Here is a 12481-nt window from a genome sequence, read left to right on the forward strand (position 1 = left end):
TCCGGGATCAAATCAGAAACTGGTACACTTCCACTGAGCTCCTAGGTGCTCTGCCTGCCCATGTGTAGAATGCTGAGCTGGGAGGGTCTGACTCTGTGCCAGGCTTCCCGTGTTCCAAAGGGAGATCTGAAACACCTTTCGATAAGGGAAGCTCAGATAGCCATGTTCAAATATATGAAAGGATGTCATATGGAGGAGGGAGAAAGATTGTTTTCTGCTGCTCCAGAGAAGCGGACACGGAGCAATGGATTCAAACTTCAAGAAAGAAGATTCCACCTAAACATTAGGAAGAACTTCCTGACAGTAAGAGCTGTTCAACAGTGGAATTTGCTGCCAAGGAGTGTGGTGAAGTCTCCTTCTTTGGAGGTAAGAAGAGGCTTGACAGCCATATGTCAAGAATGCTTTGATGGTGTTTCCTGCTTGGCAGGGGGTTGGACTGGATGGCCCTTGTGGTCTCTTCCAACTCTATGATTCTATGATTCAGAGCCATTTATTATAACTTTTAAAGGAAGGAGGGAAGAAAGTCAACAGGGCTCTCAGCGGAACGATTCCTGTCTGGTTACAAAGAGAAATGACGACTGCTCCTTGATTTATTGTTCCTATCAGCCAGTTTGGGTTCTTTGCAGAGTAGCGTCATCTTCAAATGGGAGGTCTCTGCGCCCAAGAAGCTTACAGTCCAATCTCCAGTAAAAGGAACCCTGCAAGATCTCCCCAGGCAGGGCTGGGCAAGGCCCTTCCTGGAAACTGCCGAGAGCAGCTGCCAATCTGTGTAGGGAATACTGAGCTGGGGAGAACGACGTTCTTACATGGTAGGAGGAAACGGCTTCCTGCATCTTAAGGGGCGGACCTTAGCTCAGCGGCGGAGCACCTGCTTGGCATGCAGAAGGTCCTGGATTCAATTTCTGACAGGATCTCCAGGTAGAGGCCCCAGGGGTGATGGGAGCTATCGTTCAGCAACACCCAGAAGGCCACAGGTTCCCCATGCCTGCTTCCAGCCATCCTCAGGCAGGCCAGTCTTCTCTCAGTCTAACCTCAACCTTCAAGGTACCAGTGTTGGCATTATAAATCTCTAAGGGGCTTGGGGCCCAAATATTTCCATGCTCTTCTCTCCCTTTAACAACCATCTTGAGCCCTATGATCAGCGGTGAGAAGGTCACTGGGTGATACCTGTTTGGGGCTGGCCCATGATGGGGCCTTCTTGGTGGTGGCTCCCTCTCTGTAGATTGCACTCCCTGGCAGAAGTGCACCTTCCCTCCCTCATTGCTGACTCCCAGGAGGAATTGAAAGACATTCCTATCCAGGTCAGCATTTGAAGGCTGGAAGATCCTGTCCCTGGCAACCTTGAAATTATTAGCTGTGACCGCAGGTGGCTATTTCACATGTCTTATTATTATTATTTTACAATTTGTATTTTCCAGCCGTGTCTTTGCAGCCGAAGGGACTAGCAGCTTGCCTTGGTATGTTTAAAGGAAAGCTGAGGTATTTGGGGCTTTCTGCCATCCTGTATCAAAGTCTGGGTTCCACACACACACCCTGCTCAGCTCCCGCAGAAGAACGGTTGGACATTATTCCACACGGCCCCGATCATCATTCGGCGCACCCCAGGACACCGGTGGGCCTAGCAGGAAACAGACAGTGTGCTGCTTAATTGAGCCTCAAATTAGCATCAGAAGCCTTAGATTAATTTTTCACAACTGCTTACGGGGGGGGGGCAGATCCCTGATTTAGAGCTCTAACATTGCCTTCCATCCTGCCAGGAGCCAGTTTTGCATGCAAATCCTGAAACCTGGAAAATCCCCTTTCTTCTTCATGCAAAGCCTAGTCGAACTGCAGAACTAGCCGCAAAGGCTGTGCTTTGCCTCCACAGTTGTTTCTGAATACCAGTTGCTGCAAGCAGCAAGAGAGAAGAGAGCACTTGTCCCCAATTCTGCTCACCGGTTTTCCCCGGGCCCTGGATGACCCCTGTGAGAATAGGATGCTGGACTAGATGAGCCACTGGCCTCATCCTGCAGGCTATTCTTATGTTCCTGTGTTATGTGCACATACATGCAAGGATGCCAGTGGTGCTGTGATCGAAACCACTGAGCCTCTTGGGCTTGCTGAGCGGAAGGTCGGTGGTTCGAATCCCTGTGACAGGGTGAGCTCCCGTTGCTCTGTCCCAGCTTCTGCCATCCTAGCAGTTCGAAAGCACGCCAGCGCAAGTAGATAAATAGGTGCCCCTGTGGTGGGAAGGTTAATGGCATTTCTGTAAACTCCGGTTTCTGTCACAGTGTCCCGTTGCACCACATGACCCGGAATGCTGTCTGTGGACAAACGCCGGCTCCCTCGGCCTGAAAGCGAGATGAGCGCCGCAACCCCATAGTCGCCTTTGACTGGACTTAACCATCCAGGGGCCCTTTACCTTTGTTGTTGTTGTTTAGTCGTTTAGTCATGTCCGACTCTTCGTGACCCCATGGACCATAGCACGCCAGGCACTCCGGTCTTGCACTGCCTCCCGCAGTTTGGTCAAACTCATGTTCGTAGCTTCAAGAACACTGTCCAACTATCTCGTCCTCTGTCGTCCCCTTCTCCTAGTGCCCTCAATCTTTCCCAACATCAGGGTCTTTTCCAGGGAGTCTTCTCTTCTCATGAGGTGGCCAAAGTATTGGAGCCTCAGCTTCACGATCTGTCCTTCCAGTGAGCACTCAGGGCTGATTTCCTTCAGAATGGATAGGTTTGATCTTCTTGCAGTCCATGGGACTCTCAAGAGTCTCCTCCAGCACCATAATTCAAAAGCATCCATTCTTCGGCGATCAGCCTTTTTTAATGGTCCAGCTCTCACTTCCATATATCACTACCGGGAAAACCATAGCTTTAACTATACGGACCTTTGTTGGCAAGGTGATGTCTCTGCTTTTTAAGATGCTGTCTAGGTTTGTCATTGCTTTTCTCCCATAGCTCATAGCTTCTCTGAGTTTTTCAAGCCCCTTTGCCACGACAAGGCATTGATCCATGAAGGGGCCTTTACCTTTACCCTTTTTTACATGCATACTTAATTTTTTTTGTACGCTGGCTTTCAAACCATGCTCAAGGAGGCTTGCAATATGGAGGAAAAAATCCATAACCACAACGAAACAAAAGTAGTCTTAAAAAAGAAATAAATATCGAGGTTGGTGCGGGCATCTTTCTCAGATGATGGTCCTGAAACAACACAGAATGGTTAGCAAGTGGAGTAACATGATTGATCTGTTCCACGTTTGAGATATACTACTGGCAAATACTACAAGGCTCCAAGTACAGCCATACCTCGGTTTAAGTACGCCTCGGTTGGAGTATTTTCAGTTTAAGTACTCCACGGACCTGTCTGGAACGGATTCATCCACTTTCCATTACTTTCAATGGGAAAGTTCGCTTCAGGTTAAGTACGCTTCAGGTTAAGTACGGACTTCCGGAACCAATTACACTCATACTTCGGGTTAAGTACGCTTCAGGTTGAGTACTCCGCGGACCCGTCTGGAACAGATTAATCCACTTTCCATTACTTTCAATGGGAAAGGCGTATTTAAACCGAGGTATGGCTGTATAAGCATCAGTAGGGAGCAGGAAGTCACTAGCTGTGTTGGGTAACAAATGTAACTTTCAATATGGAAAAAAACAATAGAATATTATTACTGAAAGGAAAAAAGAAGAGCCTGCTGGATCAGGTCCAATGGCCCACCTGTAACGTCATCCTGTTCTCACAGTAGCCAACGGGATGCCACTTTTGGGAAACCCGCAAGCAGGATTTGAGCACAAGATCACTCTCGCCTCCTGCGGTTTCGAGCAACTGGTATTTGGAAGCTGCAGTGGAGGCGGAGCTAGAATCCCTTGGGGCTTTTAGCCACCAATAGGCTTCTCCTCCTCCATGATTTTGTCTGATCTTCTTTTAAAGCCATTCAAGTTGGTGGCCATCACTGCCCTCCTGCAGCAGCGAGTTCCGCAGTTTGAACTATGCGCTGCATGAAGAATGACTTTCTTTTCTCTGTCTGGAATCTTCTAACCTTCAGCTTCCTTGGATGTTGAGGAGTTCTTGTGTTCCAGGTGTTTGGAGGTGGAGGGAATCGCCGCGAAAATCCACTGGGCTTTTTGAAGCCAACCAGCTCTTGCCATGATGGCGTTTTCTCCTGCTCCTGACTGGCATTCAGATAGGTGCTGGAGTTTGGCCCTTTTCTGATCAGAGCTGGCACACCACCCCCAGGCCCCCTCGTCTGGCAAGGCCTCGCCATCGCGTAATGAAACACGAAGGCGTCTAAGTGATGGAGGACCCTGGCGGGTGATCTTAGCCGGGTAATTACCAGCCGGGACTCAGCCTGCGTGACGCTGAGCATTGAACCTTGGCACTGGGTGAAGGCCGGGGCCCCTGAGCGAGAAACGTTAATGTGCCATAATAAGGAATTGGAGATTTTTGCGCTGACGAGGACCCCAGAGTGACGTCACCCTCGCCTTTGAAGTGGAGCAGGTCATGCAAGACCAGAGCGGTGTCAGGAAATGGGGAGGCGTGGAGGGTTCTTGTGGAATTAACGGAGGTGGGAGGAAGATGGAGGGGGCTTCTGCAGAAGTCGAGGAAGCGGGGGACAGGGGAAGCGGGGAACGATTGCCCTAGGGTGCTCAGACAAGGCACCTGGGTAGAGAAAGGAGGTGAGACAGGAACGATCTCACGCGTATGGTTGCAGTGCTCATCTCGCTTTCAAGCCAAGGGAGCTGGCGTTTGTCCACAGACAGCTTTCCGGGTCATGTGGCCAGCAGGACTAAACCACTTCTGGCGCAACGGAACACCATGACGGAAACCAGAGCGCACAGAGAATTTACCTTCCCGCTGCAGCGGTACCTATTTATCTACTTGCGCTGGCGTGCTTTCGAACTGCTAGGTTGGCAGGAGCTGGGACAAAGCAGCGGGAGCTCACTCCGTTGTGGGGATTCGAACCCCCGACCTTCTGATTGGCAAGCCCAAGAGGCTCGGTGGTTTAGACCACAGCGCCACCCTCGTCCTATCCAACACTCTAACCACTACATGACACTGGCACACAGCACATGCTTCCGTTTCACTCAGCAAAGGTGTGTGTTTTTGTGTCTTCTGCTTCATTTGGAAAACCGTTTCTCCGGCTACCTGCTGGTTGGCAGGTGGATGTGACTGGTGTAGAGGAAATGGAAAGGATTCTCAGGAGGCATCAAGAGCTACATTGGGGCCCCAACTTCCTGGTAGGCTGAGATGGGCCTGCCAACCAGAGGCTCCCAACCCCTGATTTAATGAAAAGGAAAACACACACTACCAAGAACCACCACCTTGCAACAATAAAACAAGCTAAACCATGCACTTAAGGATTGCCCCAAAATGGTAAGAAGGAGAAGTCCCAGGAAAAAAAGGATGGATACAGAAACTTATGGAATATGCAGAAGTGATGATATTTACCTGAAGAATAAGAAATAAAGATAACAAACTCTCTTTTTTTTATAAAAGAATGGAAATGTTTTATTGAATATTTACAGATAAATTATAAACAGATACAAACATTGGCAGGATTATTGTAATAACCTGCAGTTTCATGAGGGTATATATTTAAAGAAGATAAATTAATGAGTGACAAACCTAGACAACATCTTAAAAAGCAGAGACATCACCTTGCCTGCAAAGGTCCATATAGTTAAAGCTTTGGTTTTCACAGTAGTGATGTATGGAAGTGAGAGCTGGACCATAAAGAAGGCTGATCACCGAAGAATTGATGCTTTTGAATTACGGTGCTGGAGGAGACTCTTGAGAGTCCCATGGACTGCAAGAAGATCAAACCTCTCCATTCTGAAGGAAATCAGCCCTGAGTGCTCTCTGGAAGGACAGATCATGAAGCTGAGGCTCCAATACTTTGGCTACCTCATGAGAAGAGAGGACTCCCTGGAAAAGACCCTGATGTTGGGAAAGATTGAGGGCACTAGGAGAAGGGGACGACAGAGGATGAGATGGTTGGACAGTGTTCTCGCAGCTACGAACATGAGTTTGACCAAACTGCGGGAGACAGTGGAAGACAGAAGTACCTGGCGTGCTCTGGTCCATGGGGTCACGAAGAGTCGGACACGACTAAACGACTAAACAACAACAAACAACAACAAATTAATGAGTAAGTTGAGTTAATTTGGATATATGCATAATATATTAAAAACAAATTTAAGGAACTGCAGAAGGAGGGGGAAGGAAGTCAAGTTTTGAAATGTTAAAATGATTGTAAAATTAGTGAAATGTATAAACTTGAAAAGTACAAAATAAAAACATATAAGCCGGGGGGGGGGGGAACCCTGCACCTGAAGAAAGCTCTGGGAGAGGAAGAGGCAGGAAAAAAAGGAATTAGCTGGATTCCAGAGGGATGGACTGGATAGCCCTTGGAGGGCCTTCCAGTTCTGTGATTCTCAGGGGAAGCAAAATGTTTGAGGAAACGTGTGAGTCAAAGGTTCCACCTTTCTTTCCATATTTTTTATTCTCTCCAGGTTCAAGAACATAAGAAGAGCCTGCTGGATCAGGTCATTGACCCATCTAGTCCATGAAACAGTTGCCTGTGGGAAACCAGCAAACAGGATCCGAGCACAAGAGCGCGCTCACCCAACTGCAGTTCCCAGCAAGATTTGGCGAGTCCCCAAGTTAAAAACTCACTGCTAACCTCCCTTCGCCTGCTCTTTCCAGCTAGACTGCCACTGTCCGTGGAGGCTCCACAGACCAGACATCTCCACCTGCCGTTCCTGGCACCTTTGCCTCCCTCCATCTCTTTCTTGGCTCTGGAGTCTGCCTTGGCTCGAAGTGGCGAGGATGGCGGCCCTTTGGAGCTTAAAAGCAGGTCGGAGGTTGTTCTGGAGTGCTGGGTTTGGACGGCCAAGAGCTCCGGATTAGTTCTGTCAGGCCCATTTGTCACCATTTTGCTGACGCTAATGAAGCCCAGCAGGGTGGCGGATTGAGTTTGGGTCAGGAAGATGTGAGAGAGCTGCTGTTAGGGCGGCCGAACAGCTCCAAGGCTCTGCTAGCATGACTCCCATCTAGCCAGAGATGACCCTGGCAGTTTTTAGGGGCTGACAGAATTACCGATGAAATTGATTCGGAAATGTGTAGCCCGGTCAGCGATGAAGCCAGCGGAGATATTTGCATCCAATTGGGGAACCTGGGTCGTAACAAAGTTGGGACTAGTTTTGTAAGAGCAATAGAAGAGCTAGTGAGCCATCTGATCATAGTACAGTATCATAAAGCTGGAAGGGACCTCAAGAGCCATCTAGTCCAACCTCCTGCAGTACAGGAATCTCAGCTACAGCGTCCCTGACAGATGGTTATCCAACCTCTGCGTATAAACCTCTGATGAAAGAGAATCCACCGCCTTCTGTGGGAGTCCATTTCACTCTTGCACAGTCCTTACCACCAGAAAGTTATTCCTGGAGTTTAGTTGGAATCTCCTTCCTGTGGGATGTGATGAGAAGCATGAGAAGCAGTCAAGTGCAACATTGCTTGTAATGCTAGAGAGGACATGCAGGACATGCGGGGGAATCATAGAATCATAGAGTTGGAAGAGACCACAAGGGCCATCCAGTCCAACCCCCTGCCAAGCAGGAAACACCGTCAAAGCATTCTTGACATATGCTTGTCAAGCCTCTGCTTAAAGACCTCCAAAGAAGGAGACTCCACCACACTCCTTGGCAGCAAATTCCACTGCCGAACAGCTCTTACTGTCAGGAAGTTCTTTCTAATGTTTAGGTGGAATCTTCTTTCTTGAAGTTTGAATCCATTGCTCCATGTCCGCTTCTCTGGAGCAGCAGAAAACAGGTCCAGCCAGTCAAAGCTTCCTGTTCCTCCTGGCTGGAGCATCCTTCCTTTTGCATGTGATAGAAGGTGGGCGTGACCTTACCTGTCCAGGTAACAGAAGAACGAGTCACACAGCACCCCCTCCCTCTTTTTGACTTCCTTCATCATTTGACCAGCTTTTAGCAAGGACTGCTCTGCTAGCTCTCAGCTAGGAGAAGCACCGGGATTATTCCCCCCGTATGGGGTAGATCCACATGTACATATTTGTAACCAAGTCTGCCTTCAGGGATCCAACTGTGAACTGCTGTGAGTAAACTTCTTCTATTGACTTTGAATAAGATTGTGGCGTCTTTATTCTTTTTAAGAGAGGGAATTTACCAGGAACGTACAACTCAATCTGAGACAGATTGAATTGTATAATAGTGAGACGCTCACACGAGCCTGCAACCAGTTATCTGCTCTGCGTAAAAAGGGGGATGTAAACTCTGCTAAGTAAAGGAACTTGCTAGCACAAGTTAGGAAGGATATTACTAAACAATATACCCTCTCCTGCCACCCTGAACATTCCCACACTTCCTTGTCATATGAACCCCTGTGGTTTGGGTCCTACCCTGTCCATCAGCCCAAAAGAACAACACATGTCACCTTGAGCTCCCAAAAGGTGAGATATAAATGGGGTCGTCCAATCATTCCATTGGTCAATGTGTCACAAACAAGGACACCCCAAGATGGCTTCCCAATTACATCTGTTCTGTTTACCTTTCCTCTCTAAATGTGCCTGCTTTTGAGTTTCTGGCATCTATTATCTGGGGGGGGGGTCAACTGTTTGTGCTTCATGGACAGGTCACTCATCTCTGTTTTGACCCCGTTGGAGGAGAAATGTCTCGCGAAGCTTTCATTAGCCCGACGAGCAGCTAAAACTGTCCTTTTGTGTTCAAAGCACGGTTCTTGCAAGTGAGTCAGCCAGCACCTTCTGTCCTGCTGCTCTTTTGAATTCCACCTCAAAACATCTATAGCTCCAGACAGTGCTTTGTGTAATGGGGCATGTACAGAGATCGCTGCTGGCGAACGGAGTTCGTGCCCCGAAATGGGTCCTCGGTAAATGTTACAGGCAGAGAGCTTAAGGGTCTGGTCAGTAATTGCGACTAGAGAAAAGTTTGTTCTCCCTCTCGTAGCGCTAGAACTCATGGGAATGCAAGGAAGCTGGCTGAACGTTGGGAGATAAAACGTTGGGATGAAAGAAAGGACTTCTTCATGCAGGGAAAATTGCTTTCAAAATACATGGCTATTAGGATATTGGATATTAGGGGAAACTGCGTACAGAAATATGGACATTATAGAAGACAATTGTATATCAACACTGATGAGTTTATTATGAGTTGTGGCCCTGTGGAAGGCCCTCCCATCAGATACAGTGGTACCTTGGTTCTCAAACTTAATGCTTTCTGGAAGTCCGTTCCAAAACCAAGGCGCGCTTTCCCATAGAAAGTAATGCAAAATGGATTAATCCATTCCAGACTTTTAAAAACAACCCCTAAAACAGCCATTGAATATGAATTTTACTATCCAACGAGACCACTGATCCATAAAAGGAAAGCAATAAACAATGTACTGCAGTCACAAAATCAATCAATCAATCAATCAATCAGTAGCTGAACTAGGTTCCACACAAAATTTAAAAAAATTCATTGCAGTAGCACCTTAGAGACCAACTAAGTTTGTTATATGCACTCTTCTTCAGACACGAAAGCTCATACCAATAACAAACTTAGTTGGTCTCTAAGGTGCTACTGGAAGGAATTTTTTTTCATTTTGTTTCGACCATGGCAGACCAACATGGCTACCTACCTATAACTGGGTTCCACGCAGTCACAGAAATGAAACAAAGAAGCCGCAAAAACGCAAAATAAATAGCAAAAACAGACAGACCTCAGCGTAACACTCAAAACAGAAGTGTAGCACTCAAAACGGAACACGTTCGGCAGCTTCCAAAAAAAGCACTCTTCCGGGTTTGCAGTGTTCAGGTTCCAAGTTGTTCGAGTACCAAGGCGTTTGAGAACCAAGGTACCACTGTATCAAAGAAATAAACAACTACCCAACTATCTGACAACTATCTGACTTTTAGAAGACATCTGAAGGCAACCCTGTTTAAGGAAGTTATTAACGCTTGATGTTTTATTGTGTTTTTAATATTCTGTTGGGAGCCCCCCAAAGTGGCTGGGGAAACCCAGCCAGATAGAATTGATATTATTATTATTATTATTATTATTATTATTATTATTATTATTATTATTATTTCCTTTGGGGCCTTCCTGAGCGAATTTGCCAAATCAAGGAGCATACCAGTGCATCACAAAGAAGGGAGTTTCACAGCTTGCTTTGTGCTTAACATGGAACTGCTGGACAACACAAATCGAAGGTGCTGGAGCTTCTTGAGAGCTCAGATATTGCCAACAGCTACAGCAGGCAGGGGAGCAACAACACAGGAATGCTAAGTTTCCAAGCAGCTTCGCCAAACAAATGACGGCGATAATAGTGATCCCACCACAGACCTGAGCAATAGTAAAACTTTTAAAATTATTTTTTAAGTCTCAGTTGCAATAATACAATTGGATGACACAGCCATAACACTTTCCCCAGTGGTTTTTCTTTGAGGGGGTGGAGGGTTTTGATGTACAGTATGACTGGGCCCCCTTCTAATTTGGCACGGATTCAAATTCCTGAAATAGCCAGGCCGGCTTCCTGGTGAGGTAATGGCCCTCTAAGAACGGGCCATTAAGGTAACAAAGGAAGTGGTTCTGTGCCAGATTTAAAAAAAACCAGGTGCCCCCCCCCCCTGGCCAACTGGTAGTTAGAAGACAAAGGCCAGGATGGAGGGTTGGGTGTGTGCTTGGCTGGAAGCGAGGCTGGGCAGCTGGGAGACAGAGCCATGCCTGATTTCTGCTGGAATCCGAAGGGAGCATGCAACACCTTCTTGGGGTGCCATTGTTGTGAATACAGACACACACACAATTGTAGGCTCAGGTTGTGTATATGTGTTGTGTCCCTGGGGTCTCGCGCTGCTTGGAGATTGGGGTGGCATGCCACACTGCGTTCCTAGAGGGGGCTGGGAGAGTGGGTGGGCAGGATATTTTAACTGTTGCTTGTCAACGCCAGCCGATTAGGAGGCAAAGCTTCGAAACCTCACACTTTGGAAGCCCTGATAAGGAGCTCAGCAGCCTGGAGGGTCTGGAGCCTGGGCAAGGGCAGGAGATAACTCAAGCTGTCAGCTCTGTGTTCACACCTCGGCAGCGCCTGAACATTGGCTGAGAGAGTCACCTATCTTAGCAGATTTGTGGGGGGAAGATGGGTGTCGACTGCAAAATGTATGGGACGATTTCAGCCTCGGGGGACTTTTTAATTTAGAGGAAAGTCGAGCTGAATAAAATTGCACATGTCATTGAGAGAGTGGGCATTGGTTAAGAGAACAAGAAGAACATACGTTTAGAGACAATTGGAAAACGTTGATTGAATAAACGTTCAATAAATAACTGTGCACAGCTGAAAACGCTGGCAGCATTAAGATAAATTCAACGGTGTAGTTTTGATGGATGTAATAATGGAATACTGAATGGCATAGTTTTTGTAAAATATGCAGGGATTTATGATATGCAAAATGAACCATGGAAAGAGAAGAAGGGAGGTCACTGATATCTTAAGGATGTAAAAATGAGTATTTTAAATTGTAAAACAGAAAATTTAATAAAGTGAAAGTGAAGTTGATTATTGGAAGATTTGGCACAGAAATAAGGAAGGGCTTACTCAAGTAGCCCTTAAACTATGGAACTCAGTCCTGCAGGAGGCAGCAAAGGCCACCAACTTGGGTGGGTTTAAAAGAGGATTAGAGCAAATTCATGGAGGGGAGAGAGCCGATGGCTACCAGCCACAATGGCTCTGTTCTGCCTCCACTGTTGGGAGGCAGTAATGCTTGAGTATACCAGCTGCTGGGGATCTCAATGGGGGAGAGTTGCTGTTAGAATCGTGGAGTTGGGAGGGACTCCCAAGAGTCATCTAGTCCAACCCACTGCAATGCAAGCATCTCAGCTGAAGCATCCAGGTCCTGCTTTCAGGATTCCTGCAGGCATCTGGTTGGCCAGAATGGGATGCTGGTCAAGATTAAATAGAGTCAGGACTTTTAGCTATGATTCTTGCATAGCAGGCAATTGGACTAGGTGATCCTGGGTGATGGACTCTGCCTGATCCAGTAGGGCTCCTCTTGCAGACTATTTAGGATTTAGTAAATCTTAAGTCAGATGCGGGTGGCGCTGTGGGTTAAACCACAGAGCCTAGGGCTTGCTGATCAGAAGGTCGGCGGTTCGAATCCCCGCGACGGGGTGAGCTCCCGTTGTTCGGTCCCAGCTCCTGCCAACCTAGCAGTTCGAAAGCATGCAGTGCAAGTAGATAAATAGGTACTGCTCCGGCGGGAAGGTAAACGGCGTTTCCGTGCGCTGCTCTGGTTCGCTAGAAGTGACTTAGTCATGCTGGCCACATGACCCGGAAGCTGTACACCGACTCCATCGGCCAGTTAAAGCGAGATGAACGCCGCAACCCCAGAGTCATCCACGGCTGGACCTAATGGTCAGGGGTCCCTTTACCTTTACCTTTACCTTTACCTTGTTGTTCATGTCCACAGGGAGGACATCATGTCCACATCCT

The sequence above is a fragment of the Zootoca vivipara genome, chromosome 6 (assembly GCF_965207765.1).
Source record: "Zootoca vivipara chromosome 6, rZooViv2.hap1.1, whole genome shotgun sequence".
Lineage (NCBI taxonomy): Eukaryota > Metazoa > Chordata > Lepidosauria > Squamata > Lacertidae > Zootoca > Zootoca vivipara.